The sequence below is a fragment of the Muscardinus avellanarius genome (genome assembly GCF_963383645.1).
Source record: "Muscardinus avellanarius genome assembly, chromosome: 5".
Taxonomy (NCBI): Eukaryota; Metazoa; Chordata; class Mammalia; order Rodentia; family Gliridae; genus Muscardinus; species Muscardinus avellanarius.
In genome coordinates, this window is record NC_137790.1 from 29,955,202 (window position 1) to 29,975,243 (window position 20,042).

Below are 20,042 nucleotides of genomic sequence, written 5' to 3' on the forward strand. Positions count from 1 at the left end.
ACAAGTCTTTCCTCATTCTCCTCCACATTCTCCTCCTCCTCCTCTTACTCTTTTTTCTTTTTATACTCCATTTTCTCCTAGTTTCTTCACCTTTGTCTATTTATGAGTATCTCAAGTCTCTCTGAAGCCCCAGTTTAGAACCAAGGATGATATTGCTGGCCCAGGGATACCCTCTCCAAGCTGATACATGGTATACTACTGGTATAACACCAAACCATGAGCAGCTTTATATCTCATTTGGGGGCTGTATTTTGGATTTTGCTTTTTAGATCCTCAGCATCCTGTAAGCAATTCCTTTAGCAGTTGTTGGCAGAAGCTTTTTTTCCCCCACCTCTTTTAGTTGTTGTGAGTGCCACTGTAGCCTGTGAACTCAGCATGGGATTTGCCTTATGTGAAGGACATATACATCACCCGAAAGACTTATGACCTGCTCAGCACTGCCTGTTTCTGGGTAAAGGATAGTAGGCTCAAAGCTTTAGCGCCATTCACTTCATGTTTCTTTTAAAAAGTTGGATTTTCCTTTATGTTAATGTATGCTGGAGAATGCATATCTTCCTTAGATCTTTATAATTTTCCTAGTAATTTACCATATGTTTGGAACAGGAGATTGGAAAATAAGAAAGTGCAAAACATATTGTCTGTTTCTAAAGAGACAGTGCATTCCAATTTTACCCTGGTTATATGTTAATATATTTTTAAAAATGAAAACATCTTCAGTATAGTACTATATTTAAAAATCCTGTCAAACAAGAAACCCATTTTTAATAATCCAGAAAATTTTCATATTGATGAAACCTTGTCAGCATTATCAATTAACATCTACAGAATGAAGTGTTTGCGTCTCTCCTCCTTCACTGCTTGAAGACAATGCCAGAGATAAACTAATTCTGTCTAAACAATGAGGAAAATAACAATTATGTTGTTTCCCAGATACAAAAAAGGAGTCATAATATTATTCACAACAGTTTGAATTACAAAGTCATGCAATTTAAAATTTAATGTTCCCAAAAGTTCAAAACATTATAATATGTATGTTCTAAATGCTTCTATTAATGCCTTGTGAAATACTTTGGGTATTTTAAAGTATATGTTGTATTCGTTCTATGCTTATGGCTCCTCTGTAATGTGAAAGAAACTGCTCCTTTATAGTGGAGAAAGCTGAAGGATAACAGATTGTGTTTCTCACACAAGTAAGTGGTACTTATCAAAGGCAGACATGGGATTAAGACCTGAAACCAACATGGTGTATTGGTTGGATCAAAAAGGCCTTCGTTTAGCTAGCACTCTGAAGGTGATGTCTTTATCACACCTCTGGAGGAACTGCTTCCTAGCATGCCTGCCTCCCAACACTGAGAATCTCATTTGGATTTCTGCTTCACACCAAGTGGTGAGAATGTCTTTCTTCACTCTTGTGTTGAAAATTACCATGCTATAAACTCTAAATCCCTGCGGCTGGTGTAATTTGAATGGGGTACTATAGAATGGTACCTGGATAAATTAGGTGCTTTTATTCATAGGAAATTATTTTTCTCTTGATCTTTAACTCATTCCTGTCTGGGTTGCAGGAAGGCTCTATGGATAGTTTATATGAGCCAACCTCAGAGCACGAGGCTGATGGAGGAAGCACTTCTGGGAGGACTGGTTCTCCTACCTCACCCACAGGGGGAAGAGGACAAGGGGACCACTGTCACTTCATGGTGAGTAAAGCCTGAAACTGAGTGAGTCTCTTCTCCAGTGTGTGTGTAGTCTCACTGCTCAATGACATCTCTTTGTTTTTGTTGCTGTTGGAACTCACTTAAAAAAAAAAACTGTCATGAACAATACATTTCAATCATTTCCCCCGTTTATAAATTCTTCGTAAAATATACTTGACAATTTTAAAAGAAAATTTCAAATGTTGCTTTTATTTCTGAAGTGCAGATGACTTATTTTTTGGCCATTTTTTATCATCCTGGTGAATTATTGTGTAGCTGCTACAGTAGTCTGATAACATTTTGCAGTTAAAAACAAAACCACCACCACCAACAAAACAGATTAGCAGAAAGAACTATTCTGTATGCTACTGTCTGACAATTAACACTTATTTCATTGTAATGACAAAGTATCACTTAGCACCAAATATCTATAGGAAATACATCTTTCTAAGTGACAATTAGTGCAAAATAATATTCTAGAAAGTAACTGTACAATGCTATATTTTAACTGGACACAGGCACAGCTGCCCATCAACTTATAAGAACTATTTGGTCAATGACCCTGCTAAGAAATGAAAAATCCATTATTCTCAAAAAATTATCTTCCTTCCTTCCTTCCTTCCTTCCTTCCTTCCTTCCTTCCTTCCTTCCTTCCTCCCTTCCTTCCTTGTTCTTTCTTTCTTTCTTTCTTTCTTTCTTTCTTTCTTTCTTTCTTTCTTTCTTTCTTTCTTTCTTTCTGTATTGAGCCCAGGGATAGTATACTCCAAGATCTTTTTACTTTATTTTGAAACAGGGTCTCTCTGAGTTCATGAGGGTCTCCCTAAATTGTTGAAGCTTGTCTCACACTTTATGATCCTTCTGTTAGCCTCCCAAATCCTGGAATTACAGGTATGTATGCCGCCATTCCCAACTTTTGTTTATTTTGAGTTTCTGCTATTTCTTCTTATTGATGTTTTCTTCATGATTTTAGCTTTACCGGATCTACTTCTTTTATTTCTTTATTATTAATTTTTATTGGTGCATTGTTTTCATACATATTAATGGGGTACAAGATGGTACAGATATACATGGACACATCACTCATTTAGCTCTTCCCCAATTCCCACCCCATTCCCTCCGCCTTGCCTCCTTCTCGTGTTTAGCTTAGTGATTGATTTTTATGTGTTTGTGAATGTACAACATGTACATTATGGAATTTCCCTCTCCCCCTATCCCATTTCCCTCAATTAGGTTGTCTTATTTGTTTATCTTTGGTTTTTCCTTCATCTAGCATTCCTCGTCTAACTAATTCTTTTTCTCCCTAGCTTTTGAATATTAGAGAAAGCATATTTTTTTTGCATTTTATGATTGACTAATCTTAGCATGACATTCTTTAGGTCCATCTATTTTTTTGCAAATGACATAATTGTGTGTGTGTGTGTGTGTGTGTGTGTGTGTGTTTTGTGGTACTGGGGTTCCTGGAAACCCTTCTACCTCCAGGCTATGCTCTCAGACCTATTTTACATTTTTTTTAAATTTGGAAACAGGGTCCCTTAAGCCAGCAAGGCTGGCTTCTAACCTGTGTGATCCTCCTGACTCCGCCTCCCAAGGGTGGGGATTACATGCGTGCACCACCACACCGGGCCATAATTGTGTTTTTTTATTGGCTGAGTAAAATTCCATTGTGTACATATCTCAAAGTTTTGTAATTCATTCATCTGTTGATGGACATCTTGGCTTGTTTTATAGTTTGACATTGTTGAATTGTACAATTAAGAACATAGATAACACATGGATTGGTTTGGTAGTTTGGTTTCGATTATTTTGGGTAGATACCCAGAAATGATTATTGGATCATATGGTAGGTTTATTTGCATTCTTCTGAAGATCCTCCTTACTATTTTCCAAAATGGTTTCACTAATTTGCAATACCACCAACAATGTATTAGAGTTCCCACTTCTCCATACCCTTGCCAGAATTTGTTGTTGTTATTTGTGTTTTGGATGACTGCCATTGTAATTGGAGTTAGGTAACATTTTAGGGTAGTTTTGATTTGTATTTCTCTGATCAATAATGATATTGAACATTTTTTCATACATTTATTGGCAATTTGAATATCTTCTTTTGTGAAATGTCTACTTAGTTTATTTGCCCATTTTTATTAAATTATTAGTTTTCTTTTTTGTGTGTGTGGTACTGGGGTTCCTGGAAGCCCTTCTACCTCTGGACTATACTCCCAGACCTATTTTTTATATTTTTATTTGGAAACAGGGTCTCACTAAGTTGCTGAGAGCCTCACTAAGTAGCTGAGGCTGGCTTTGAACCTGTGCAAACCTCCTGTCTCAGTCTCCCAAGTGCAGGGATTACAAGTGTGCGCCACCACGCCCGGCCCTTGATCCTCCTTTTAATTTCTTATATCTTTGGGGTCTTGTTGAGAAAGTTGTTACCTGTGCCTCTGTGTTGAAGTGTTGGACCTATCTGCTCTTCAAGGACCTGCAAGGTTTCTGGTCTGATTTCCAAGTCTTTAATACATCTTGAATTGACTTTTGTTTAAGGTAAAAAAGTAGGGTTTATTTCTATTTTTCTTCAGATGGTTTACCAGTTTTGCCAACAAGATTTGTTGAAGGGGCTATCTTTTTTTCCAGTGTATGTTTTTGACCCCTTTGAAAAAAATCAATTTTATAAATGTACAGAGTTGTTTGAGTCTTTTATTTTTCTCTGTTGGTCTATGTGTCTGTTTCTTTGCCAATACTATGCTGTTCTTATTATTTGTAGTATAGTTTGAAGTCAGGTATTGTGGTGCCTCCTGCATAGTTCTTGTTGCTGAGAAATACTTTAGTTATTCTCTTTTGTTGTTGTTGTTGTTGTTGTTCTAAATGAATTTAAGAACAGATTTTTCTGTCTGTGAGAAATAATCATGGTAATTTAAAGGGTATTAAATTGAATCTTTAGATCAATTTTGGAAGAATAGCCATTTTAATGATATTTATTCTGCCTATCCAATAGCACGGAAGGTCTTTCAATCTCCTAAGGTTTTATTTTTATTTATTTTTTCAGTGTTTGGTAATTTTCCTAGGTATTTTATTTTTTATGGGATATCATGAGTTGAAGTATTTTCTGGATTTCTTGTTCAGTGGATTTATGGTTGTCATAGGAGAACTTCTGATTATTTATGATTGATTTTGTATCCACATGCTTTGCTAAATCTGTTGATTAGTTCTATAGGACTTTTGGTGGAGTTTGTTGGATTATGTACATATAGTATTATGTCATCTGCAAATAGGAATAGTTTTAGTTCTTTTTTATTTTTATTCCTTTGATTTTCTTCTCTTGCCTTATTTCTCTGGCTAGAGTATAAAGTACTATATTGAAAAGAAGTAGTGATAATGGACATCCTTATCTTGCTCCTGTTTTTTATGGGGAATTATCAGTTTTTCTCTATTTAATATAATGTTGACTATGGTCCTATCGTATATTGTCTTTATGATGTTGAGGTATGTTCCTTCTATTTTGGTCTCTGTAGTGCTTTTAGCCTGAATGGGTTTTGGGTCTTATTAAATGCCTTTTCAGCATCTTTTGAAATGATCATATAATTTTTGTCTTTGGTTCTGTATATGTGGCGAATTACATGGATTTTTTTCATACATTGAACCAGCCTTGCATTTCTGGAATGAACCCAACTTGGTCATGGTGTCTGATATTTTTTTTTTCATGTGGTTTTGAATGTGCATCTCTACAATTTTATTTAGCTATTTTGTGTCTAAGTTCATCAACAATATAGGTCTATAGTTTACTTTGTTTAAGCTGTCTAATTGGTTTTGGCATTAATGTGATTTGGGATTCATAGAACAAATTTGGGAGACTCAGACTCTCAGTTCATTCTATTTTTTTTTTTTTTTTTTTTGGTACTGGGGATGAAACCTAGGGGCATTCTACCTGTGAGCTGCACCCCCAGCCATAGTTTTTGTTCTTTATTTTATTTTATTTTATTTTATTTTATTCTATTTTATTTTTTGGTGGTACTGGAGTTCCTGGAAGCCCTTCTACCTCCGGGCTACACTCCCAGACCTATTTTATATTTTTGAAACAGGGTCTCTTAAGCCAGCACAGCTAGCTTCAAACCTGTGTGATCCTCCTGTCTCCACCTCCCAAGTCGGGGGCCGGTTGGGGGGGATTACAAGCTTGCGCCACCACACCCGACTTATTCTTTATTTTGATACAGGGTCTCACTGAGTTGCAAAGGGCCTCACGAAGTAGTAAAACCACGATCCTCCTATCTCAGCCTCCCAAATGCTGAGATTATAAGTGTATGCCACCACACCTGGCCTGTTTCATTCTATTTTATGGAATAACAGATTGAGAATTATTGAGATTAGCTCTTATATAAAAGCTTTATAAAGTTCACAACAGAAAACATCTGGTTCTGGAATTTTATTTGATAGTAGACTTTTTATTGCTGCCTCAATATCTTTGATTACTATTGGTCAGTTTAAAATTTTAATATCCCATGACTCAGTTTAGGAAGTTTGTATGTATCTAGAAATTTGTAAATTTCTCTACATTTTTTATTTTTTTGGAGCATAGTTTTTCAAAGTAGTTTCTGATAATTCTCTTTTTTTTCACACTGTCAATGCTAATATCTCTTTTTTCATTTCTTATTTTAGTCATTTGGATTGATTCTCTTCTACTTTTGATTAGATTGGATAGTGGTTTATATATCTTGTTAATTTTTTTAAGAAACCAGTTTTTTTTATTTTCTGTATTTTTATTCTCTAATTCAAAGATTTCTGCTCTGCTTCTAATAATTTCCTGTCTTCTATTGGCTTTGGGGTTACAGTTTCTGTTTTTTTAAGGGTTTGAGGTGTGGTCATTAGGTTATTTATTTGGTGATTTTTCTGTTCTTTTTATGTGGACAGTCATTGCTATAAATTTTCCTTTTAATATTGCCTTCAAGGCATTCCAGTGGTTTTTTTTTCAGGTTTATAAAATAACCTTGATTTTTTAAAAGTTAATATATACACTGCAGGAAACAAAAACACAAGTATCAAAGAACAAAGTCATCCAGTCACGAGAAGCTTAGTTGGCTGTGGCATTTAAACTCCTGTGTACACATATAAAACATGCCATTTGTGTAATCAGGATTTTAGTATTCATCGTGCTTTTTCACACATCAATATCATATGCAACTCAAAATCTCAGTTACATGAGTATTTTCAATAACCAAGGATATAGGACACCAACTCAACTTGTTAAAAAATTGTAATCCTGCCTTTATTGGGATGAAAATTTCACTGAAAATAAAAAGAGCAGCAGACCATTGGACAGACATACTGACAGAGTTGAGTAAAATACTACATTCCTTTAATACTAAATTTAAAAGTAGATATAAGCTGGGTGTGGTAGCACACGCTTGTAATCCCCATGCTTGGGAGGCAGAGACAGGAGGATCACGTAGGTTTCCAAATAAAAAAGTATAAAATAGGTCTGGGAGTGTAGCCTGGAGGTAGAAGGGCTTCCAGGAACCCCAGTACTGCAAAAAAAAAAAAGTAGATATAAAGTAAGAGTATACCAGCATGTTTCTAAGAGTTATAAGATTTCTACTACTAAAGTATAGATAGTGGGAAATAAGTACTTGTTGGAAACATCTAGGCTGTCTGGATATTTTTAAAGTGCATGGCGAGGATCAAAGACTTAGAAATTAGACTTGAGACTGTGAAGTTAGTAGAGGAGAGCATAGGTTCAACACTACAACATATTGGCACAGGCAATAACTTTCTCAACAAAACCTCCAAAGCTCAGGAAATTAAAGCAAGAATTAACAAGTGGGATAGCATCAAACTAAAAAATTTCTTCTCATCAAAGGAAGCTATCAATAACCTAAAGAGGAAGCCTACAGAATGGGAGAATATCTTTACCAGCCACCACTCTGATAGGGGACTAATATCCAGAATATACAAAGAGCTCAAAAGACTCTACACAAGCAAAACAAACAATTCAATCATGAAATGGGCAATTGAACTGAATAGACACTTCACAAAAGAAGAGATACAAAGGGCCAATAGATACATGAAAAGATGTTCTACATCGTTGGCCATCAGGGAGATGCAAATCAAAACTACACTGAGATTCCATCTAACCACAGTCAGAGTGGCAAGCATAAAGAAATCAAATAACAACAAATGCTGGCGAGGATGTGGGGAAAGAGGAACTCTTTTATACTGTTGGTTGGAATGCAAACTAGTTCAGGCACTATGGAGATCTGTGTGGAGATTCCTAAGAAAGCTAGGAACAGATCCACCATAGGATCCAGCTCTACCACTCCTGGGTATTTTTCCAAAAGGGTTGAATCCAGAGAACTATACCAACATATGCGTTCCTATGTTCATAGCAGCACAATTTGTAATAGCCAAAATATGGAACCAAGCCAGGTCCCCATCAACAGATGAATGGATTGCAAAATTATGGGAAATAAACACAATGGAATTCTATTCAGCTATAAAGAAGAACAAAATCATGTCATTTGCAAGAAGATGTAAAGTCCTGAAGAGCATTATGTTAAGTGAGATCAGCCAAGCACAGAAGGATAAGGGACATGTTTCCTCTAATATGCCCAAACTAGGGAACATAGAGGATACCAGTGGTACTCCAGGTAATGGAGGGGAAATACCAGCAAAGCTTGAATGAAGAGATAGGGGAGGAGGAAGACTGAACTCGATTAATGAGGGTCTACATCCAAATATGTGTAAAATTATGAATATGGCATGGTTACTCTGGACAATCATTGGTGGGGGGGGAGGGAGAGGGCACCAAGTATAGTTTAAATGTATTCCATTTATGTTCAATAAAAAATAAAATAAAATAGAGATAATTCTTTATCCCCTGTATATGAAATTTAAAATAAAATTAGTATTCCTTAATGTTAAAAAATAAAATAAAAAGTGCATGACACATGGTAAAATAAAGGGCTAAAGTTATGATCTTTTAGTATTTTTTGTTGTTACTTCATAGTACTGGTTGCATTTGGGGAATGGAATTATTAAACTTGATATCTTGGAGAGGATGCTGATTGACTTTGGATAATGTGGGGGGGGTGCACAGAAGGTTTTTGTGCCCTGTAGTTCATATTGTCTAGGAATTGTTACATATGTACATTTTAATTACAATTGTTGAGTATTAAAGGATAAATTATAATTCCTACAATATGTTAGAATTTAGGAAATTACTCCCTATATAATTGTCCTTTTGTTAGTTTTTAAGAAAAGTTCTCTTCTGAGATGACCTCTGTTAATCTGTGTCCTGGAGCTGGGGGTGGTTCTGTACTTACTACATGTTACTGGAATGGGGAAGAGGGAGAGGAGGGATGGTGTGGAGAAGAGCTCATTGTTAGTATCTCTGTACCTGAAAGAGAGTTTTAGATTCTTACCATAAGTTTCTGTGTGTATTTTTGGTAAGTACTTGTGTTCATTGTGCACAAAGTTCATATTTACATCCTAACACCTTAACTTTATAAATGTCCCAAAGTGACAGTGTATGGTAATAAGTAGATCTTGATTAGCCAAATTGTAAATACCTTTTTGTTATAATTGTTAAGAAGGTGTACCTTGGCCATGGAATTATTACACTTCTGGGCAGTGTGTGTCAGGACTTGTTCATCCAGCGGACAACAGAAGGGCGGAAGGAATTGCACAGAGGTGAAGCAAGTGTTTCTCAGATTTACGTTTTGATTTTGATGTGAGCCATTGGTGTGTGTACATCTTCTGTGCTGTCCTATAGTAACACCTTAATTCACTGGGAACATACTTTCAAGCTAATATTTTAGTATTAGAAATCCCAAAGGTTTTGATATGTTTTGTCTTTATTTTCATTTGTTTTGAGGAACTTCTCGTTTTATCCCTTACTTCTTCTATGACCCGTTCCTCATTCAGCAGTGTGATGTTCAGTCTCTGTGTGTTCATTTGTTTACTCTGTGTCTTCTTATAGTTGATTTCTAGTTTTATATAATTGTTGTTTGAAAATATACAGGGGAGTATGTCACATCTTTTCAATTTACTAGTGCTCACTTTATGACACAGAATGTGATTTTGGAGAAGGTTCCATGAGCATCTAACAAAAATGTAAACTCTGCTGTAGTTGGGTGGAATAGAAGGTATGTATCTAATAGGTTCATTTGGTTTATGGTGTTCTTTAGGTTGAGGCATCTTACTGACCTTTTGTTTAGAAGATTGGTTTAGCGGTGTGAGAGGAGTTTTTAACTCTCCCAATATTATAGTATTGGGATCTATGTGTGACTTAATATCACAAAGAATTTGTTTTATGAAAGTGGCTGTACCTATGTTTGGGGCATAAATGTTGGTTATTGTCGTTTCTACTTGCTGGATTGTTCCTTTTTATCAGTAAAAAAAAAAAAAAATTACCTGCTTTGTCCCCTCTGATAAGTTTGGACTCTAACGTGTCTGATATAATTGCTATTCCTGCTTGTCTTAGAGTTCCATTGGCAAGGATTACTTTGTTCCAGCCATTCACCTTTAGTTTGTGACTATCTTTACTTGTAAGGTATGTATCTTGCAGGCAGGAGATAGATGAATTCTGGTTTTTAATCAATTTTACCATCATATGTCTTTTAGTTGGGGAGTTGAGGCCATTTTTGTTCAGTGTAATTATTGAGAGATGATTTTTAATTCCTAACATTTTGAGTTTTAACTCCTGTTTATGGTAATGTTTGTTCTTCTTTGCTTAGTTGTTTGATTGATGGAAATTATTATTTCTCTGGCTCTGGTGTTTATTACTTATTTCTTCTTTGCAGTTAATCTATTTGAATATTTTTTCTAGTGCTAGTTTAAAAGATATAAATTCTTCCAGCTTTTGTTTGTCGTGGAAGATTTTTATTTTTCTGTTGTATTTGAGAGATATTTTTGCTGGGTAGAAATTCTTGGGCTGCAAGTTTTTTTTGTTTTGTTTTGTTTTGTTTTGTTTTTTTAGTTTGGAATATGTTGCTATAGCCTCTTCTGGCTTTCATGACACTTGGGTTTGGAAGTCTGGAGTGCCTCCAAATGTCACTTGGTCTTTTGATTTTGTTGCCTTTATGATTCTCTCCTTGGCCTTTACATTAGTCAGTTTGACTATTATGTTATGTGGTGAACCTTTGCCCTTTTACATAACAGCTATCACCTACAGAGTGAGAGAAGTCTATTGAAATCAAGAGCGACAAACTTAAGAAACCTGAAGTCATGAGAAAGAAAAATAACAAGGAAGTAATGAGTTTCTACAACTCCACAATACCAGAACCCACCAAAACATAGCTGAAAAGGTCACCAGAAGGACAAATCAGAACTTTAATAGTAGAAATGATACAAGAATTTCAAAAGGAATTTAGAGAGAGCCTGAAAAAAATAAAGGAACAAATAAACAAAAATTTTAAGTAGGAATCAGAAAGAAGCTCTGAGGGAAGTGACGGATGTAATCTTTGAAGTGAAGGCATCAATACAAACTATATGAACAATACACTAGACCATATGGAAAATAGAATCTCACTCCTAGAAGATGACCACTTCAAAAATGAATGTGTAGTAGGTAATTTACTAAAAAAAAAAAAAAAAAAAATTCAATAGCATGAATTGGACATTAAATAGATATGGGCCAATTTTAAAAGACCTAACCTAAGAATAATAGTCAAAGAAGATCAATTAGAAGCTAAAATCAAAGGGATCAACAATCTTTTCAAAGAAGTAATACCAGAAATGTTTTCAAACATACAAAAATACATGGATACACAGGTACAGGAAGCATATAGAACTACTTCTTAATGAGTATGCTTTAGGTGAAGTATGTATGAGGTGATCACATAAATTAAATTAATCCTCACACTGATGTTCTTACATTTATTTCTTGATGAAAAAATTGTGTGAGAGGGAAAGCCTAGATAATTTTATAAAAACAATAAACCATTAAGTGTTAAAATAGTATTTAAACAAACATGTCTACATCACTAGTTTCTGGTAAATCAAGTCTGAGTATGTGTGTTTGTGTGGAATGATAAAAACTGGATTTGTAGAATATGTCAAGCCCAAATACATTTTAATCTAGGGGAAAGGTTTTAAGAAAGCACTTTGTGAGTTTTACACCTACCTCCATATGTACCAATTTTATTTTCTGGTTATAATAAAAACTACTTATTTTCATACAGAAAGTTTCTGTTTCTTAGAAGCTTAGAGCATCTAGAAAGCAATATCAGTGAATAAGTTTAATAATTATTTTCATCAAAGGATAAATAATACAAAAAAATTTAATGAAGCAGAAACTCTCCTAATTTCTATACACTTTTCAGTATCCATAAGATGTCAGTTTCAACACTTGTGAATAAGAAGAGGTAATAATATATATATCAGTGAGAGAAAGGTCATTTACATGGGAGCCCTCAGGTGGCATACAAAATATTTGTAAGCTTTTTCATCTGTAAATAGAAAGAAAAATTGAATACATTGAGGAGCCTGAATATATTTTTAGAGGTGTCAGTTTAATAAATATGCATGAAAAAAACCAAATTCATGTCCAACCAATCTACTAGAATTTTCTTCAAACATCACTTATCATGAAAGAGTAAATATAAATAAAAGCATAATTTAAATTGATTCTGCTTTATCTCTGTCTCTTTGTCTCAGTATTTAATTAAAATATATATATATATGTGTGTGTGTGTGTGTGTGTGTGTGTGTGTGTGTGTGTATTTTTAGTATGGACATATTTATGCACATATATATTATGAATATGTGTGTAAGTGTATATGTATATAAATTATATACATACACACTGAAAAGTCCATTTGAACATTGATTTCACCATTTTATTGTTGTTATACAAATCATTAACTTATTATTCATAATTATTTTATTCCTAATAAAATTATATTACAATCAATACAATAAAATTAATCTTTTAATAATAAAATTGAAATACTTTAAATATCTGCTTTCTAACTCTCCCTAGTTAGTGATTTGAAGCTTTCTTTATTTTTTCCTCTGAGTCTTTGAAAAGTGAATTTTTTTGTAGTGGAAATTGAAATCAGGAGCTTTCTACCTAAAAATTTTACTACCCCATTTTTTTTACTTTTTATTTTAAAAAAGGGTCTTGCTAATTATTTTATTGTCTCACTAGGTTGCTGAGGCTGGCCACAAACCTATGATCCTCCTGTCTCAGCCTCCCAAGTACTGAGATTACAAGCATTTTTTACCCCACATGGCCAAGAATAGATTTTTTTTTAAATCCTAGTATTTGTATTTCTCTCCTCCCGATCCAAATAAAAAACATTTTAGACAAATCTTGACAATATCATAAAACAATTATTATTTTTGGACTAGTTTTCTAGAAGGCAACTACCCTGATGTGAATTGAGTGGTACCTGAAGGTCTTCAGCCTCAAGCTAAGTTCATCTGTAAGGTTCCCAGAAAGGACAGGCAGTCTCAGACAATCTCAAAACCTTGAGAACTAACCTGATATCAATTGTAATTGATATGGTAGAAATTACCACTCACACTAAAAATAATGTCATTTACCACATTAATTGAAAAGCCAAAATGTGAGAAGAAAGCTTAGTTCTTTGACTTCTAAGAGATATTTATGTACTTACTTATTAAGAATGATACTATTTGGAAAAGACTGTTTTAAGCATGGCAGAGAATTCCATACATGAATATAATGTCATCCAGCATCTCAAAGGATATGATCTAGTGTTGACCAGCTGCACAATTAAGAGTAGTAGAGGGGTCAAAGGGAAAAACGTTTACTTTGGAATCTTAAACAAGGGACATCATTAAATATACCTTTAAATTTTGATTGCAGTTCTACAAAAGGGTGGTAAAGGGGGAGCTAGTCCAAAGGGGAATCAATTTAAAATGGAAGATTTATTAATTTTTTAAAAAAGAAATAATGAAAGCTATGGAGTTTTGGAGGACTGTTGCTAAAAACAGTGGGTAAAAGGCTCTACAGAGTGAACAGTTACACAACTAAATAAGAATGCTGAAGAATAATATTCCAATATATTAACCTAAAGACCACCAACCCTGTTATTACAGTCTTTTAAATATTGGATGTGATTAGTCCTGTACATATTTTAATGCCTTCCTTTTATGCCTGAAGATTATAAATAACTTGAGTTAGAAAAAGAGTGAGAGCATAAAATGTTCACATTTCTGCCAATTTGAAGTTAACTGTATCAAGCCTGAATTATCAGTTTTCCATATACATTTTTTGAACAAAGCAAATATTTGTCAATTTTTCGCTTCATTTTATATCTCATCAATTAAATTAATAGAAAATTTGAGCCTTTTTAAAAGAGGCTCACATATAAGGCAAGGGCAATGTCTATATTATTTATATCTTGCACAGAGTGGTTATTTAGTAAATATTTGTAGGCAAAACTATTGAGTTAGGGAATATTCATTTCTCTAGCTAAACAAATTATTAATAAAAATGGAGCGCCAGTGGTGTAGTGTTTAGAAGTGTGATCTTTGGGTTAGGCAGAAATAAATTCTCATTCCATCTCTGTTGCATGCAAGCTACAGGACCTTGGAAATTTGCTTTAATTCTCTTGACTTTAGCTTCCTTCTGTTATAAAATGAGAAGAATCTTCAGTATAAATCTGGTCAAGTTTGATTGCAGAAGATAGAATCTACTATTGCTAATGTAAGCAGGAAGGATTTAGCACATAAGTGAAGGAACCATCAGAAGGGCTATTTCACTCTAGAGCAAGGATTGCAAATTATAGCTTGAGGCAGTCTGTATTTATACTGCCTCTGAACTAAGAATGGCATTTGCATTTTTAAAAGTTCATTGAAAAACAAAAAGAAGGGAGCCAATAGAATGCAATAGACTCTATCAGTAGCTCAAAACCCTAAATATTTCTGTGTATCTTTTTTACAGAAAAGGGTTGCTAACCTCTGTCCTAGATCTGCAGGGTTCAGTAACAGGTGGCAATCCTGTACTTGAAATATGGCCAATAAAATATATATATATATATATATATATATATATATATATATATAGGCATGGTGGTGCACGCTTGTAATTCCAGTGTTCCAGTGCTTGGGAGGCGGAGACAGGAGGATTGCTCGCACAGGTTCAAAGCCAGCCCCACTGGCTTAAGAGACCCTGTTTCCAAAATAACAAAATATGTAAAAGACCTCTACAACAAAAACTATAAAACATTAAAGAAAGAAATTGAAGAAGACCTCAGAAGATAGAAAGATCTCCTGTGCTCATGAATAGGCAGAATAAGTATCATCAAAATGGCCATTATGTCAAAAGTGATCTATAGATTCAATGCAATTCCCATTAAAATACTGGCAACATTCTTCATAGACCTAGAAAAATCAATCGTGAACTTTATATGGAGAAAGAAAAGACCCAGAATAGCCAAAGCAGTTCTCAGCAATAAGAATCATGCAGGAGGCATCACAATCCCAGACTTCAAATTATACTATAGAGCAATAGTAGTAAAAACAGCATGGTAGCCCCTGACCCTCCTCTCCACCCGGAAGGACCCTGAGGTCCGGGCCCCTGGCCCTGACCCTGGGCAGGTGGGCAGGCATTGGTGGGGCACCCCTAGGCGAACCCCTTTCCACCCAGAAGGACCCTGTAAAAAAGGAAAAGAAAAAGAAAAAAAGGAAAATATCGGAGAGGGGTCAAGGAGGTGGCGGGTGCCAGGATACTGGAGATGCAGACAAAACTTATCCAAATGAACTGGAATTATTGGAAAAATTCTCCGCTAAGGAGGACTGCTTTTTCTCTACATTGTTCAGAATCTTGGACATCACCTGTAAGGAGAGAGACTTTAGCGGAGACCAAGGAGAAAGGCAGTGCTAAAAGCAGTCTCCACGTTGGCTATGGAGACTTGTATTTAGGAGAAGCAGAAATCGGAGCCTACCAACCTTATTTTTTTTTTTTTTTGAGAAATTATACCAAAGGTTGAATGCTACCGTCGCACATGCTTAGGAAGACTGGACAACATTCAGAGTGGAAAAAGAGCTTCAGAAAGATTTGAAATGGTGGAGGCAGTGGCAATGGCAGTGGCCAGTACTCAGGGGAGGCAGAGATCTGATGCATTACACCTGGAACCTTTGAAGTAATGACCCCAGAGGCAGAATGCTACCACCATGCACCCTCGAGAATGTGGGACAAGTAGTTTGGGTGAAGAGGGTCTCAGATTAGAGCCTGCCGAGGGGTGAGGCCGGTGACAGACACAGCAAAGCTGGGATCGGAGCCGGCCGTGAGGCAAGGCCGGTGCTGGGGCCTCCGAGGCCGGGATCGGAGCCTGCCGAAGGGTTAGGCCGGTGCCAGGGCCAACGGGGCCGGGATCGAAGCATGCTGTGAGGCAAGGCCGGTTCTGGGGCCTCCGAGGCCGGGATCGGAGCCTGCCGAGTGGTCAGGCCGGTGCCAGGGTCAGCGTGGCCAGGATCGGAGCCTGCCAGGAGGCAAGGCCGGTGATGGGGCCTCCGAGGCCGGGATCGGAGCCTGCCAAGGGATTAGGCCGGTGCCAGGGCCACTGGCCGGCATCGGAGTCTTCCATGAGGCAAGGCCACTATTGAGGCCTCTGAGGCCGGGATCGGAGCCTGCCGAGGGGTTAGGCCAGTGCCATGGCCAGCGGCCAGCATCGGAGCCTTCCATGAAGCAAGGCTGCTACTGAGGCCTCCGAGGCATGGATCAGATCCTGCAAAGGGGTTAGGCCGATGCCGGGGCCATCGGCTAACATTGGAGCCTGCCGTGAGGAAGGCCGGTGATGGGGCCTCTGAGGCCGGGATCAGAGCCAGCTGAGGGGTTAGGCCAGTGTCGGGGCCAGGGAGGCCAGAACCGGGGCCTCCCATGAGGCAAGGCCGCTGCTTGAGCCAGTGAGGTCTGGATCAGTCCACCAGGTAGCCAGGCCACAACTGGGACCGTCAAGAGTGGGATTGGTATTTGCAACGCGGCATACACAGAGAAATATTGCAGAAAATTAAAACCAGATGCTTCTCCTAATCAGCAATAACTAGGAGGAAAGGGGCAACAGGAAGTGGTTGAGCTATAGAAAGGGCCCTATAGTGAAGCAATTAAGGTGACCAATCAGAGGGTATGGAATAGGGGAGGATGGAGCCTCTTTAAGAAGCAGGAGGTACATAAACATGTGTATCAAAGTTAATCACCAAACAAGCATGGGATAGAGGAAGGGGGAGGGAATGGGATGTGGACTGGATGAGGGCTAATTGGATGATGTGTGCTTGTATATCCTCTCAAGTCTTATATTCCAATGTGATGTATGATTAAAATGCACCAATAAAAATAAATTTAAAAAACAGCATGGTACTGGCACAATAACAGGTGTACTGACCAGTGGATTAGGATAGAAGATATAGAAACAAATCCACACATCTTTAGTCAATTAATCTTTGACAAAGGGGCCAAACTCATAAGCTGGAGGAAAGAAAACCTTTTCAACAAATGGTGTAGGGAGAACTGGCTATCCATTTGTAGAAAGATGAAACTAAATCCTTACCTCTCACCATGCACAGGAATCAACTCGAGATGGATCAAAGACTTAGAAATTAGACCTGAGACTGTGAAGTTAGTAGAGGAGAGCATAGGTTCAACACTACAACATATTGGCACAGGCAGTAACTTTCTCAACAAAACCTCCAAAGCTCAGGAAATTAAAGCAAGAATTAAAAAGTGGAATGGCATCAAACAAAATAGTTTCTGTTCATCAAAGGAAACCATCAATAATCTAAAGAGGAAGCCTACAGAATGGGAGAATATCTTTACCAGCCACCACTCTGATAGGGGACTAATATCCAGAATATACAAAGAGCTCAAAAGACTCTACACAAGCAAAACAAACGATTCAATCATGAAATGGGCAATTGAACTGAATAGACACTTTACAAAAGAAGAGATACAAAGGGCCAATAGATACATGAAAAGATGTTCTTTATCACTGGCCATCAGGGAGATGCAAATCAAAACTACACTGAGATTCCATCTAACCCCAGTCAGAGTGGCAAGCATAAAGAAATCAAATAACAACAAATGCTGATGAGGATGTGGGGAAAGAGGAACTCTTTTACACTGTTGGTGGGAGTGCAAACTAGTTCAGACACTATGAAGATCTGTGTGGAGATTCTTAAGAAAACTGGGAATAGATCCAGCTCTACCACTCCTGGGTATTTTTCCAAAGGGGTTGAAATCAGAGAACTACAGCAACATATGCATACCTATGTTCATAGCAGCACAATTTGTAATAGCCAAAATATGGAACCAAGCCAGGTCCCCATCAACGGATGAATGGATTGCAAAATTATGGGAAATAAACACAATGGAATTCTGTTCAGCTATAAAGAAGAACAAAATCATGTCATTTGCAAGAAGATGTAAAGTCCTGAAGAGCATTATGTTAAGTGAGATCAGCCAAGAACAGAAGGATAAGGGACATGTTTCCTCTAATATGCCCAAACTAGGGAACATAGGGGATACAGAGGGACTCCAGATAATGGAGGGGAAATCTCAGCAAAGTTTGAATGGAAAGATAGGAGAGGAAGAAGCCTGAACTTGATTAATGAGGATCTACACCCGAATATGTGTAAAAGTATAAATATAGCATAGTTACCCTGGACAATCACTGGTGGGAGGGGGGAAGGGAAAACGGGGGTGGGAGGGAGAGGGCACTAAGTATAGTTTATATGTATGCCATTTATTTTCAATAAAAAATTTGTATTAAAATATATATTTTACAGAACACAATAAGTATAAAAAAGTAAAGACTTCATGCCGGGCGTGGTGGCGCACGCTTGTAATCCCCGCGCTTGGGAGGCGGAGACAGGAGTATCGCGCAGGTTCGAAGCCAGCCGCGCGCGCTGGTTTAGGAGACCCTGTTTCCAAATGAAAATGTAAAAATAGGTCTGGGAGTGTAGCCCGGAGGTAGAAGGGCTTCCAGGAACCCCAGTACCAAAAAAAAAAAAAAAAAAAGTAAAGACTTCATACATAATGAGTCTAAATTTATCTTAATAATTTTATACTCATTTGTTAAAAGGATAGTATATATATATATATATATATATATGATATATGTCTGGTAGTGTAGCCTAGAGGTAGAAAGGCTTCCAGAAACCCCAGTACCACCAAAAAAAGACGCTTATTTATTTATTTATTTATTTATTTATTTATTTTTTCAGGTCTGGGGATGGAACCCAGGGGCATTTGATTGACCACTGAGCTACACCTCCTGCCCTATTATTTATTCTTTATTTTGCAACTGGGTCTCACTACTTGCAAAGGGCCTCAGTAAGTAGCTGAGGCTGTCCGCGAACTGCGATCCTCCGGTTTCAGCCTCCCAAATGCTGGGATTACAAGCGTGTGCCACAATGCCCGGCTCACTCATTTATTTTAAAATGTATACTAGGTAGGGCTTTTAATTCCTCATTTCACCTTCTAAATTTCATGTGGATGCATACATTTTGTCAAATTAAAATCATGTATTTTATTCAGACTTAAAGAGGACTCATGGAATGTAGCTTTTAGCCTCTGCATAAAAGACACAGGCTAGAGGAGGGCAACCACATCTCTGCAGTCAGCACAAAGGGTGCCTAGTTTTCTGTAGGTGGTTCATCTTTGTGTCTAGGGTCATAGTTTCATGCTAATATTCAAAATGACTTGGCTGGAACACTTTCTCTGCAATATTTGGGGCTTATTAAGTGATAATAAAGTTTTATTTCTGTTAATTAATATGAAGAAGAGTGACAAAATAGGCAAGACCATCTTAAAGCCATGGCACACATCTGCAATCCCAGGCACACCGGCAATCCCAGTACTTAGAGGTTGAGACAAGAGAATTATAGGTTCAAGGTCATCCTAAAAAGCTGAGCAAGCCCTTCAGCAATTTAGAAAGCCCCTTTTTCAATAAATAAATAAAAAAGACTAAGGGTAACCAGGCATGGTGGCGCATGCTTGTAATCCCAGCATTTGGGAGGATGAGACAGGAGGACCACGGTTCACGGATAGCCTCAGCTACTTAGTGAGACCCTTTGCAACTCAGTGAAACCCTGTTACAAAATAAAGAATAAAAATAGGGTTGGGGGTTGTAGCTCGGAAGTTGAATTCCCTGTGGTTCCAAATCCAATACCGCAAAAAATAAAATAAAATAAAATAAAATAAAAAAGACTAAGAGTGTAGCTCATGATGTAAAATGGCCCTGAGTGCAATCTCTAGCACTATGAAAAACTAAATAAAAACTTCAAAACCATCTAGAAATGGTTGCACCTAAATGCCAATAATAATCTGCTTCCTTTGTCATTAAAATATGTTTCGTATATCAAACCAACAAATCTAATAAGGTAATGTAAAAACCCCAA

The 20,042-nt window shown here is 36.9% G+C and overlaps 1 pseudogene across 1 annotated transcript in view; it reads left to right on the forward strand.

Moving 5' to 3' along the window:
* Positions 1-1,216: 1,216 nt before the first annotated feature.
* The window catches only part of LOC308263455 (T-complex protein 1 subunit zeta-like), an 83,246-nt pseudogene continuing 64,420 nt past the window's right edge, over positions 1,217-20,042 (forward strand). Inside the window, exons 1-2 of the transcript in view lie at positions 1,217-1,291; positions 1,566-1,697. The product of the transcript in view is annotated as a T-complex protein 1 subunit zeta-like (transcript). The remainder of the gene's footprint in view (positions 1,292-1,565; positions 1,698-20,042) is intronic.